Source organism: Anas platyrhynchos, chromosome 12 (genome assembly GCF_047663525.1).
Source record: "Anas platyrhynchos isolate ZD024472 breed Pekin duck chromosome 12, IASCAAS_PekinDuck_T2T, whole genome shotgun sequence".
Taxonomy (NCBI): Eukaryota; Metazoa; Chordata; class Aves; order Anseriformes; family Anatidae; genus Anas; species Anas platyrhynchos.
In genome coordinates this window covers 19,990,477-20,005,438 of record NC_092598.1, presented here as the reverse complement: position 1 = coordinate 20,005,438, position 14,962 = coordinate 19,990,477, and positions in this window count along the sequence as shown.

Below are 14,962 nucleotides of genomic sequence, written 5' to 3'. Positions count from 1 at the left end.
TTGTTCCACTGCTTTTTCTTCTTAGGCTCAGAATTTTGACACAGATGGTACAAATTACTCAAAAAACAGAAATGTTCATTTAGAAGGCTTAAATATGTGGTTTTACTCAGGCCATCCGAATCTTTTACATTTACAATTCAGTAAATTTACTAACAACCCTGCTGTAATTAAGGTCTATAAAAATCTTCCCTCCTTTCCTGCTTGCTTTTCCCCTTACATATCTACAGCATTTCATTATGGCTCCAATTTATTAATATTTATTCCAGTTCTGAAATGTTTTTAATTTTGGAGGATTTACACTGTTCAATCTTGCATCCGATTCTTCATACCTTTCTAATTATGGGGAAGGAAAAAGAAAAAAAAGAAAAAAAAAAAAACACATTTAATCTGTAACCACATATTAATCCCCTTAGAACCTACACATTTCTAAATCTTAAAGGAGCAGAAAAAAAGAAAAGATAGAAGAATGTCGATGGCTTCTGGCCAAACGGCACATCATTTTCAGTTAAAAAGAAGAATTTATAATCCTAACTTTCCATACAGATACTCAGGAAAGAGTAAAATATCCCTGAGAATTTACAACACAGAGAAAAAAAGCAATGGGATTCCTATTAAGGAAAAAAAAAATAATCCCAGACTAAAGACAGATGCATGAATAGTTTGACTGAGTCTATAAAGACAAGAGGTTATTGTGTAAAACTCCCAGAGGACAAAAGAGTTAACACAGAGCAACTACTCCAGAGCTTTTGCTGCTGCACCAGAGAAGACAGAGCCAGCACAGGCTGTGTTGCCCTGCATCTGGGCAGGTTCACCTCCCGCACCACCAGACCGTGACAATGCACCTTCCACAAGAGCACCACAACAGCTTTTGTGCCCACACCCAGGCACCTCTAGACAAGCAAGCCATGCTGGGGGATGGCCAAAATGGCCAAAATGACTGGTGAGGAGCACAAGCAGAAAGTCAGAACTCTTGCAGTGCCCCAGCCTCAAGCAAGCCTCAGCCCCACTGGGTTTCCTTCAGCGAGTGGCAGCTGTGGTCTGCGATAGTCTGCACACTCCCAGGAAGTCTTTGGGGCTCATGGGGAGGCCATGCTGCAATCATCCCAGGTCCTAGGTGAATCAGGGTTTGCCTTTGGGGAACCCACCAAAGAGAGCTCGAGGCACCCACAAACCTGGCACCATCTCAATTGGTGCAATTGCTAACAACAGTGGGTGCATTCTTTTTGGTGCCTACAGCCAATGCACCTGAACACTGCCTTGCTTTGGAAGTTACTGCACCCATGTGTGGCTTCAGCACCACTGAGATGTTCTGGTTTCTGTCCCAAAATGTCTCTGTACTACTTCACTTTTGTTTTTTGTTGTTTTGTTTTGTTTAAACAAATAATTTAAACATTAAAATCAAATTTTAAAAAATAAAATAAATAAAATAAAATAATAAAATAAATAAAAAACACGACTGTCCTTTTGCAATCCTTGCAGAAAGTGCAGTATGTGTGATGTTCCAATTCATTATGATATTCTATTAGATCTGCCAACAGAAAGTGCATTTTGAGTTTCTAAATGTTGTTTCCATTAGAATCAATCACTCTGTGCAATTAAGCCAATAGTCTCTCACCATTTCTGCTGTTATGAGCTAAACCATCCTAAATATATTGACAGCTGTCTCCTATAAGATGACACAAATTAGGTTGAGGGGGCATAAGACTAAATGTCACCAGTGGGAGGACATCAGTTATTCTTTCAGAAATCTACCTAATTTTCATACCCCATAAGGCATTCAGTAGACTTCCTTTGCATTGGCAGCATGCAGTAATCAATGTTTTGCATATTACAATCAATAACATGCTTAAATGTTTAAGCTTTGCATTCTTTTGCGATAAATATTGATATATTACAAACTATGTAAAACTGTTCATTGGACTTTTTGTTTGCAGTATGTACTGTATCATTCAGCAAATAAGTGAGCTAAATATTGTTTGTTACAAAACAGATGTCACATGAAATTATGCCATATGTGCTATTAAACATTTTTCTTTTTTTTTCTTCCTCTCCCCCCCCCCCCTTTTTTTTTACACTGAAAACCAAGATTTAGTTTCAGAAGTGAGTGTATTTGGCTTTACAAGGTTTTGAAACACGAAAGCAACATCTCTGAAATATTTTAAACCTGCTGTGCATCCTGTAATCCACTTTTGTAAGTGAAATCTGAGTGTTTTAAATGTAGATATCCTAAAATAAAGAAATACGCTAAATGTGTGATAGCAATACTACTTCTCCACAGGTTCCACTGATTTATCAAAGAGGCAAATGAGAAATTTCTACAGTTTCACCATACCACCTAAGTTTACTTTTAGCACATCAGTATCTTTAAATAGAGATACTTGAACTTGAAAATGAATATATACTTTTCACCTAGCTAAAAAATTTCACCTAGTGGTTATAAGAAATTTTCTGTAGGTATTTTATATTGGAATCTGAGAATACTGGGTGCATAGGGATCACGGAGGTCAAGGATGGTCAATGCAGACCTACTTTGGAGTGAAACATAAAACCACTAACTCTGCATGAGGAAAGGGAATGAATTCTGAGGTTTGACTTTAATTGATTTTACAAAACCATGTATGTATAAGCAGAGCAATCTATATCTCCAGACTTTGAAAGTGCGAACTCCACAACAGAACGAGCAGAATGCAGGAAACATGTTGCTAAGAGCTATACAGTAAAACAAAATCTGGTTGCCACAAGAAGAGTGACATTGGCATCAGAGGCAAAGACACTTACACCCACAAATGGAAATACAGCATGTTGGGAAAGCTAGAGGAAGAGGAGCAGATGCAGCAGCACAAGGAAAAAAAAAAATCAAAGTAAAGATCTTCAGATTCCATATGTAGTTTTCATTCTCTTAGTCATCAAAAGCATGAAGACAGGGTAAACAAAAAGGGAAATAAAGAAAGGAAGGTGAAGAAAATATTTTCTTCTATTTTTCCACCCCAAAGGCAAAATACTTGCTTACATTTCTAGACGTGCTATCTTTGTAAGTCTTCTCTGTAATACAAATAACTAATTGCTTGCCAACAAGCATTAAAACTGGGAGGAAAAGTCCTTGATCTCCCAGCTTGATGGAGATTCCTGAGGCTTCTAGTCTGTTGGAAAAAAAATGTGAATAAACTTTAACACTTCAGTGGATGAAGTCCTTCATCAAATACTATGAAATTCCAATGTGAAGCCAGACAAAATCATTGTAGAGCCTGAAACTCTGCTGTACGGCCAGGGGAAGCTGCCTTTCTCAGGTCACACCACCCTCCGTACCATATCAACTTCTCAAATTTTCTGAAGCATAGTGTCACCTTGTCCATATCCCATTTCACGTGTTCACTTAGACAGAGCATTTGTAGAAAAAAAGCAGATGGGGCAACCATGAAGAATCTCTGCTGTGCCTCATTCACACCACCGAACACATGGCAGTCAGATAAATACTGGTTTATTGGCTTACCGAACCACGAGCTTTTCCCCCACAGAGAAATTATCCCAGCACAGGGACACGACACAACACCAACATTTCCAACAAGCTGGCCCACCGGCACTACTCTAGGTTAAATCGAGGAGGATGAGAGCCCTCACTGGTTTGGTGCCCACCCCACAGGTGTGGGGCCGGCGGGGGCACACAGAGCCCTGGACCACAGGGAATGAGTCCAGCTGTGCCCTTGGATGTCCCTGCCACCACAGCATGAAGACGGCACCTGTGGCCAACACATCCCCTTTAGGTCCACCCTGCAGCTGCCATTTTCCCAGATTTTCTGGTCTAACATGCCTTGGCTAAGACTAAACAGGGTTTTCATCAATAGCCCATGAGTCGAAGTAGGAGCAGATCAAGCATTTCCCTGGGTTAAAGCATGATCACAAAGGATGTCAATGGTGAACAGTCAGGATCAGCCGTACTGCGGTAACCTGTGGCAAATCCTGACTTTGTGCAGGATACTTAGCAAAGAAAACATGCACACCTTCATAAAAATATCAAACTTGGCTTTTTCCTCTGAAAAAATAGACTATTTTTTACCCCCAAAATCTAGCATAGGGCAAGATTATTTTTAAATGATGTAGCAATGTGCCAGTATTTGGGGTGATAGATTCGTTATAAATGCCAAAGATCTGAGAGGAGAAAAGCTTACAGGCAACCCTACGACCTCCGATTAAATGCAAACGTGATTGTAAAAGCTTTCTCTCCTCCCTGCCTCCATGTTGCACCCTCTACAGCAAAATGTTTAGCACATGATAAAAATAGCTAGATCTTTCAAAATCTTAGAAGAAAGGTTCTGGAATGTTTTTCTTTAAATGTTATATTTTCTTAAAGGCAACATAATGAGGTCAACTGAAGCTGGATTCAAGCTGATAAACTGTGCTTAGGAGAAACCAGAGGTTGAGTGGGGGGGGAGGGGGGGGGGGGGGGTTCTTCCAGAGGAAAACAAAGAGAATGATTGCAAAAGTCAGATCTCAAAATGTTAATCAGATTCAGAAACATAAAACATGACAATTTAATGGTGTTTGGTTAAAACTGGAGAATTTTAAAGTTCTAAATATCTTACATTGAATTCTAATACTTTTTAAATTACTAGATATAAAATGCTTACAATTTTCAGTGAAAATTAGACTTGGTAATTTATATTTCTTGTTTATACAGTACAATTTGCTGATGAAAAAATGTGCTAAACTTATTGATTCATGACCATAATTGTTTAATTATTTATCATTGCAGAATTATATTAGCATTTATAATAATGCAGATGTGCACAAAGGCTAAGAAGTCATATACAGCTTTTGTTTTGTGTTTGCTATGCTGAAATTAGGTTGATCCAGGTTGTGTGTGCATACTGCATATTGTAAGTGTTGCAACTCCACGTCTTTCAGTTTTACTGGAGTTACAGCAGGTCTAACCAATAGCCACAATAATAAAAATGCCCTGATAGCTAATAAAGTATATAAATCCAAAGCTAACAGCATCACAAAAGAAGTCTCTTCTCAGCTTGATTCTTCTGTTAGTATGATGTGTATTAAATTCAGTGCAACACCTGCACAGCTGTTGGCTTCATACCACCTACAGCAAAGGAACAGCTCATGTGCGGCACAAGGGAAACCAACAAGAGCTGAACACCACAAAAAATTACAACCATTTAAGCAGAGGCTGAAATCTTCTGCATGAGGCCACTTAAAGGGGAGCATAACTCCCAATATGAGAGAGAAGCATTCCTTTAATTTTCGACCTTATTTTAAGGGATCATAAACTCTGGAAGAAAATGACAGATGCCTCACTTCAGTCTCTCCTCCCCTCTGTGTGCAAAATCTATTCTCTCAAGGAACTATAATAAGACCGACATACATCCCCTTCTTGAAAGCCGCTAAAATAGCTTTGTCATGGGCTTCACATGGAATTTGTAACACTAAGTGCATCTTTCTGGACTCATACTTTCGACATATTGATAGTCAAGGTTCCCTTTGCCTGTCCCCTCTGCACTCTTTTCACCTAACACTATTTACTGGTGATACCTTTTCATAATTAAGAGCCCGTATCAAAGCAGTTGTAACACCATTTAAGCAGCTTTTCTAAGGAATCAAATCTAAATGAAAAGGCAAAGTATAAAAATGCTCTATCTTCCACTGTGCATAACTGATTTGCTCTGCGTTTCATCCTCGGGGAGAGGTGCAGATTCCAAAAGACAGGGAAGAAGGACCATTCACAAAAGCAGCACCACACAACCAGTGAGCACTGCTTGTCTATTTTACATCTACATGTGGTAAGTATCTCTAAAAGTAGCCTGCTGACTACGCTCTGGCCACTCCTGCAGGATTGTTTATCACAATTCACAGAAGTGAGTATTTAACCTACTGATTCCTGCATCACATCATGGGCCAGGTATTTGTTTCTTTTGTTAGATTAATATTGGTGACAAAATAACACACTCATTAATGGAGATAATGATTATACAGTGAGGTAGAATAACAATTCTTGCAACATACTATACAAAGGAGTCTTCAACTTCATTAATTAATAAAATTTATTAAAGAATACAAGACAATCAAGGAAAACATTTTTGTAAGCAGTTTCTCAGATGCAGATCATTTGCTCAACAACTTTAAACATACCAGCCCATTACAGCAAGGCTGCACATGCCACACAGAGGGACAAGGGACAGAAGAACACACCAGCCACATGTCCACTCCATCAGTTAGCAGGGGCAGAAGCCCCCTGCAAGGTTGTGAGGGGCTGAAGAGTACAAGATGTGAATTTAGTTCTGGCTACCAACATGCTCTCATCAACAGTTCCGGGGACTTACTGGCTTTGCCTAGCAAGGTAGTACAGGGTTGTTCACCTGTGCCTTCAGTATTCAGTTTTACAAGAAAAGAGGTTGCAAGAAAGAGGAAGGTTACTATGTCTGCAAGATTAAATTCCCTGAATTCACACACATTAATTTGCATTATATTTTTTAACCTTCTGTCCCTCTGCTATAAGTAAATAATTGATCAGAATGCCATGCAGATAGATGAATAAGAGGATAATTAGGATATGCCTGAGTGTTGTAGACATGCCACAGCAGCCACGGGATAGAAGGTAGCTCACCATACTTTGCATACCCTGCTTTGTTCAAATGTAGATGCCTTTTGGAAAATTATGATGAATTGAGATCTATTTTTATTGACCTATTTTCTTCACCTTAGTTGGTGTCATATCTACATTCAACCAGAAATGGCTGGGAAGACCAAAACACTAATCAAACGCTAGTCAGCCCCCATTTCAAGTTTGAAGTAGTATTTAGATGCCAACACCTATCCATAATCCAGACAAACACATCTAACAGGTAGGAAGTAAAGAACAATGCTTTCATGTGATATTCATGGCCTTGCCAATGTTTTCTGCAAAACTTTAGACATCTGATAAAAAATATAAAACTTAAATTTCATATCACAGAATCACAGAATTGTCTAGGTTGGAAAAGACCTCAAGATCATCGAGTCCAACCTCTGACCTAACACTAAAAAGTCCTCCACTAAACCATATCACTAAGTTCAACACCTACACGTCTTTTAAAGACCTCCAGGGATGGTGACACAACCACTTCCTTGAGCAGCCCATTCCAATGCCTAACAACCCTTTCAGCAAAGAAGTTCATCCTAATATCCAACCTAAAACTCCCCTGGCGCAACTATTTCATCTAATATTTCCCCCCTTCACTCTGTTCCTGAGATAGAAGGAACTTTGTAACCAAAGACAGCAAGGCAACATCTAAGGAAGATGTTTTGAGGTTTATTTTGGTTCCTGTTCAGGACAAGGTATAGTCACCAGCAAGTCACTTCTGAGTGTCAGAGTTTCTTATTTTTCTTGGCTGTCCAAATGGAAACTGAGCTCACTTCTTGCAGAAGAAGTACTTATGACTTGTAAATCCTGACTCAATATTTCAGTTTATGTATTTTGAAAATAACGATCACCCACCAGTTGGTCCTTATCAAATGATTAAATGTTGTGTAAAGTCACTACATTTATACAACGCTGATGTGACCCATTAGTCTAAATACTCCTTTTTCCCCATAAGCTTCATTCTGGAGCAAGAGCACTTGCAGTGAAGCGCCATAACTGAGCATGAATTTGGACTTTGTCCTTAAAGCTCATGTCTCCAGACTCAGAAAAAGTCCTGAATGAACTACCCCAAGAAAACACTGAGCTAAAATGCTTAATAAAAAAAAAAAAAAAAAAAAAAAAAAAAAAAAAAGGAGGTGGAATTGAAAAGAATTTTCACAGCAATCAGTGCAACAATTCAATGCTTCCTTGGAAAGCCTGGCTCCTCTCCTCACAGGTTGCCCTTCCCTTTTTCTCCTCATATTTTCATCAATTTAAAACTTAAATCACCAAAACAATTGCGTGACTTTCAAAAATGCTTGAAAAGTGTAAGCATGAAAATACATTTTGTGTGGCTGTGTGCAACCATGAAACATTTGATTAATGAGGAGATTGAAGCTGTATCCATTCTGTAAGTTGCCTGGCTTTGTTGTAACCATGACTGTACTCCCACAACTTTATAATGGCTAATAAGAAAGTATGACTGGAGTACAATGCATGGGTTTTGTCCTTCATTAGAAGGATTATTTTTCATCATACTAGATCTTCTCCTGTAAAATAGCTCTTTGAACTAAAGCCTACATTCCTCTTTTCTTCCCACACCAATCTCCTACTTGCCAATCCTTGTGATTCACACATACATGGTGTTTTCCCTAAAGCTTTTCATAATTACATTGCAATTAATTCCTTAAATTAAAAAGTGTTTTGAGAAGCCAAATGTAGAAACAACCTCAGAAATATTGCCAATTTAACCTAACAGCCTCCAAACCAAAAGGTAATGAACAACAGATAAAAATCACTTGAAGAAAGCCTCCTTTTGCATAAGCCAACATCAAGCTCCTGGGGAGCCTGTCTGGTGGTGGCGAATGCTTGCCTGCAGCAATGCTACTGTTCATAGTGGTTTCCAGATTTGAGCATAAGGAACACACTGTGAAGTTGTCCAGGTATCAGCCAGTCTTGCTGCACAGATTCCGTGAACTTTATACTTCTTCAGAGCAGGAAGGTACAGGCCCTGACCCAAGGCCACAAAGGGAAAGTGGTAAAATCTCAGATCTTCCATTCTCCAGATGGATGCCTTGTCACAGACCTGCAGATCCCAGACCAGCTTCTTGTTTCTGCAACATCACACCCTACAGGACTTCCCAGAAGCCCTGGGCTTTCCACTCATGCTGCATCTGGCACCCACGACCAGCTGATCTCTCTCTTCTGCTCCTTCAGTCTCCAAATGGGAGGTTGATGCCACGTTCACATAGCCCATGAGCAGCCATGAAGTCCTTAACACGTTGTGCTCTCAGATGATAACAACTCAGCATGGGAGAGCCCTTCTGTCCTTCTCCCCCACCAGAAGGAGCACCCCTTTCTGGTGATACCAGAACCAAATACGCTGATGCACCCAGAGGTACCAACATCAGCTTGGAGGGAAATGCTACCTGCACAGCACAGAGCACATTGTGCACACAAACAAACACCTTATACACTTCGAAATGAGCAGAAGGCAGTGAATTTATCATTTTCCTTGCAGAGAGGGTACCCTGCTTCTTTGGTCTGTTTACAAGCACCTCCTGGACTTAGAGTCCAGAAAGGGCTGCAGTTTAACGGAGCCAAATTTAATTCACCACATAAAAATAAATCAAGGCAAATAAGCAAAAACCTCCCTTTTCCTATGCCTGATGACAGTAAACTCACTGAAGGCCTTTCCAAAACAGAGCAAGCAGAGGCTGAGCCATCTTCTCTGCACTGGTCATCTACAAAACCCCGCCGGGGCAGTCCTGCCCCCTAACCCAGCAGCAGGTTACATTCAGGTCAGGCTGATTTCAGAGGCTGCACAACAACGAATCAGGCTGTCAGGCTTTTCCTACAGGGCACGACTCCCACTACGATGTGTAAGAGGTAGCCCAATATTCTTATCAGACCCCAACAAGAACTGAAACTAAAAAGACAGGAAAAAAAAAAAAAAAAAAAGAAAAGAAAAAAAAAAGAACCTTTTAGGAGATCAAGCACAGTTTTGTCAGGGAATAATAAGGGTAAAACATGAGATATCTTAATCTTTATCCCGTATTCAGACATTTATAGCCAAAAAAGCAAAAAACAATATCTTAAATGTTCAAAGAATACTATGCCAGCACTTATCTGGTGACACTTGAGATGAAGAAGATAATTGAAAGGATGATTGCATTGGGCTTGTTGTACTCCATTGATAAGAAAGGTTTTAGAGAGCCCATTCAGTATGCTTGGCCATGATACAAGATGCCAGGAGAAAACACAGTATTGTGGCAGTGACAGTACCTCAGATCTATGAAACGTTAAAATGAAAGATAAAAAAAGGCTCTGAAAGAAGCAATATTGAGCACAGCTCACTTGACGACAAACATTTGGATGAACGTCTAGACGTCGGAATACCTCTTAATCACTGCCCACTGGCTGTCAGCCTGCATTCCCATGCAAAAATCTGCCCATAAATTAGAATCCTTTGCATTTCCCCCTTTGATAAAGGCCAATAAGAAAAACACCACCAGCCAGAGTCATGCATGGCTGTTCTCTCGGGATCTGCCAGAGCGGCTGACATGAGGTCCAAAACCAGGAAAAACACGAGGTGATCACTTGTTTTGCTGCTCTATTTATTAAACATCTCTTGCTTGATTATAACTAAGCACTAAGTTTTTGCAATACTAGCAAAATCTGTAACGGTTTCTATAACTCTCATGATATTCTAAGCTAACTTCAGAGGCAGAGCAATTTACCAGAACTGCAGCTTAAACAAGTTTGAATTTCATTTGCTATATATATGAAGAGAATGCTCTTACTGAAAAAAGAAATGCATGAGCGCACATTAAAGCAGAGCTTTGATTCTGAACTCTTTATCCTGAACTCTGAACAATGGATACTTATGAATCATTTGTGCTGCATACTGAAGCCTTTTGAACTGGTAACAAGAGAAATCAGTTCTGCTAATGCATCTCTCATCCCAGATCTCTCACTCATCCAGATTTTAAATCTGAAACTTAGAAGAATAAAACCAGCTTTTTGGAAGGACCAAGAGTATTTTGGATAACAGACTGGTCAGACAGAAGGAGAATTTCTGGATGGGGCAATAAGTAGATTGTGTACAGGTTCTGATATTCAAGACCAAATGTTTAAAATAAATAACTGAATAATGTGGGGAAGAGGCTTCACAAAATGTTTTGCGCTGCTTGTATTTGGGGTTTGGAGGGGCAATATTCTCACTCCTCAGCATACAGCAAAACTAGATCACAGAGGTCCTAATGATCAGGACAGTATTTAATTAAGTTTCAGATGTATATAAAACATTGGATTAAAGTATAGGAATCTCTCTTATATAGTGGGATTAAATAGGTCTTCACAGTGAAAAAAAAAAAAAAAACTATAAATTCACTCATAAGGAAAAAAAAAAAAAAAAAAACTTTACTATTGCTATAAATTCTTTCTACATAACCATCTTTAGTCCTTCCCTACATATTACGATTAGCAGAAAATGCTCCAAACACAAGGCTTCTAGTTATGAAATGTATACAAACTTGGTGTAACAATTCCCATGTCTGAGGATACCTTTCACAAAAAGAGATCAAGCTCAAATTAAAAGTACTAAAATTTCAGCCTGCAGTGGCACATGGACAGATATGTCCCTCCAACTCCAGGCTTTTGAGAATTCCTTTTAAACAGTAGAGAAAAGTGTGCAAAAAAGCTACTGAAACTTTTATAGGAGATAAATTGCACAATACCAACCTGATTAAATTTCAAATGCTATCAACTTTTGCTTAGAGCCTAAGATAGGGAGCAGACCTGAATTGAGAGTGCAGCCATCGAAAATGCTTTCCAGGCAGGTCCAGACGTGTGCCTAAATGAATGTCCACATTAAATGACAATGTCACTAATGACAGAAGCATTGAAAGATCAAAATGAAGTGCACAATCAGAACTCCACATTTCAGTGCAAAATTCACCCTTAATATTTAGCAGCAATGGCCACCAGATGATAAAATGCCTGCAGTGGACCAGGAATTCAGTGCACATGCCTGTACAATGGGCAAGCTGGCATTAGCACACTGCTAAATCATAGTTTATACGTAAATGGTGCTGCAGTCATATGCCTGTGCTAGAGAAGAGAACCAGTCCACTAAAAATAAGGCAGCATTTTTTGTCCCCTGTCCCACAGCTCAGTGACGAAAGCATATTTACTCTGCCAGTTCCCATGGTCAGCACCTTCCAGCTCTGCTCAGCCACCAGTGTTGTGCAGGGCAGAGGGGGCTGCTGCTGGGTCGGGGCAGAAGGGACTCAGAGGAGGGTGATGAGGAGCAGCAGCTCTCACTGCTCCAACGCCCCTCAGGTCCCTCTACAGCAGCAACCTCTGCCAAAAGGTGAGCACCACCCGCAGCCCGCATTGGGGTGCAGGTATGTCTTTGCCGTGGCTTCTTCCCATAGGGATGACTTTGGGCAGCATACATTTCATTTATGATTGTTGTGTAATTCTCAGCTTTCTGAATCCACGTATAGCCTCAGCATTTCCTCAAACTTGATTATTATTCTCTTTATGAGTGTATACACAGCTAGTAAGATTAGATGACGGTAGCATTTCATAAATGCATGCCATAAATACTTTTTCATATGCCAAACTGAAAACGTTCTCTCTCATGTTTGGTGACCCTCCAATCACACTTCTTTCAGATCACCCAACTGTTACAGTAACAGCAAAGGAATAGGATGCAAATGGTAGGATTCCCCCTGCCCCCACACACTTCAGGCTGTATTCATGAAAAAGGACAACCTCCCCTCTGACATGTAGCCAGCACTGGAGTAAAAGCAATCCTAGAGAGGGAAGCAACATAACCTCCTAAACAATTTTGGGGTAAAGACAAGTTTTGCACAAGTGAGCTCTGCTCTTCTAAAGCAAACACTACAGTAACACAAATTTCTCCTTTGCAGAAAGACTAAGCCTAGAGAAGCCGTCCTGCATGCTAAGCAGCACAGCACTCTGATCACTAACTTTGTGAAAGAGGCCAAAAATTTTTTTGAATCTGTATTTTCAAGAAAGCTAAGAGTAAGATTTAGCTAACCAAGGAGTTTTCCTGCAATTGGGACAAGAGCAACAAAAGGGAGCAGAGCCCAAACCAGCAACGTAGTGGTGCAGGGTCTCATTTGTGATGCTAGAGCTGCTTTATATGCTGAGCTCCCATCCTTCAACAGCAGGTCAATGTTTTAATGTGGATTGGGCACATAAATGCAGATCAATTTATGCATTAAAAAAAATCATCTACATGTGCATTTATTTCAATTTCATTTTAGTGAATCAGGTCCTGATTCAATGCTAACTGAAAACCCTTGAAATAACTGCAAGCTTGCTCATAGCCAATTCTGTGTCACCGCTATGAAATTAGTAGTGAAATTAAATGGCTCAACAGTGCTAAGACATTCCCCAACAACTCCAGCAAGCAGTCGCTCACCTCTAAGGTTAACAGGATAAAGGCTGGATAAAGAAACTACTCATTATACCAGCTCTACAAAGAAGCAATTATGAGACTTTATAAAGTGGTTTCAAATATATTTTGCAAACTAGGACTCAGACAAATATTAGTGGCAGGAAATTACAGTACTTAGCAGAATTATCACCAGAAAAGAGACTCTTTTAATCTATAAAAAATATCAACAAAAGATGTAAATATGGACTCCTCTATGGGTGGTATATCTTGAAGAAAATATACATCTAATCTCACAGTGTGTTACCTCCAGTACCTGGAGAGAAGGTTAACAATTCAGAGCTGTTTCCTACAGTTATAGAATATATTTTGATGTAGATTTGTAGATATCACAGACTTAAAATCTATTGTATAATCACAGGGCAAGTGCAAGGAACCTGGGGACATACTTCTCCATGGTAAAGTGCCGGAACACTGGCTTTCATTTTAATCAATGCTACTCCCTGTTTTTAACAAATTATATTTCATTCTGTGGCCTTTGGGTTCCATTTTTCTTAGCATAAACAGTGACAGTGTTTTCAGCACCATGAGTACAATATGCAGGCTGTACATTAGCATTACACACACACTTACCTCCACGTGCAGGAGGTGAGCAAGGGGAAGGAGAGAGCGAGTCCCTGGCTCCTCGTGACCAGCCCCACATCCTGATGTCCCCTTGCATCACCACAGACCTGGAGCAACCATACTGAGGTATCAGCAGATCTGTCACAGCTCTGGGTTAAATCACACATGCCAGCAAGGAATCTGTTGGTAATACACAGATTTTCAGCCCAGTTTCCCCAAGCACTCCATTCCCAGTGTTCCCATTTGAGTCAGCACCTCAGGATGTCTAGCAATTACTGCAGGTTACATCAGGGTAAAATACAGGAGAATTTGCCCATCATGACATGCACACTTCATGTATAAATTCCCTGAACAGCAAGCTGCAACCCAAGAAGTCAAAGATCTCTCCAGCTTTGATCTCCCCCTTGCTCAAAGCTCTCAAATGGAGACCAGCGCTCACTGAACATGATCAACTGCTGTCACAAACAGAAAACACTTCTGTGCTTCCTTGACATCCCTTCCCCTTAAGTTTTCAGTCTCTTTTCCATCAAAGGAATAACATGCGTGCTTCAAAATTCCTGCCATTAAAATCTTACACAAAAACTTTTTCAGATGGCACTCCAGAGATCCAGGCAGCAGTCAGATCACACGCAGGTGTGTGGAGCAGGCCACTTCCAGGGTGGTGGCAGTGACCACAGCCACCTGGTTCAGCAGGGAGCCACCACCAGACAGCCTCACCTGCAAGCACTTCGCAGCTTCCAGCATCTGAAGCCCAAGGCATCGGCTCAGCACAACCGGGGAGTGAGCTTCCATGGGCTACTTAACCCTTCCCTGCTTCACTCATTTTAATTTGTGCTTGGCAAGCTCCAAAACATTCAAGAGCTTAATTAGCAGACCACAAAAATCCAGACAGTCATCCAAACCTTCTGAGTGCTTGGAGTGTGGGAAAGTAAAGCAAGAACACCACGTGCCAGCAATTTTTATGAAGATTGCTTGCGTTTGCTGCTCAGAACAAGACTTGAAAATACCAGAACCATTTCTCCACCTCAGACTGAACATGAGCACCACAGAGATCCCACTGAAAACCTAGTGCTCTGGTGTGTTACCCCTTGCAGCTGCTGATTTTCCCATGCACCTCAGTTACTTTTCAGCCTTGTCCCCAGGAAAACTGCCAGGGACACCACTTCTACCTGCATTTATGGCCATATACCATCTCTCAAGTTTCCTCCAGCAGTTGCTTCATTTTTAAAAAAATGCTTTCCTACATTTAGATAAACCCTATGTTCCTCGTGTGGGTGTAATTCACCCCCGTTTCTCCATGTTTG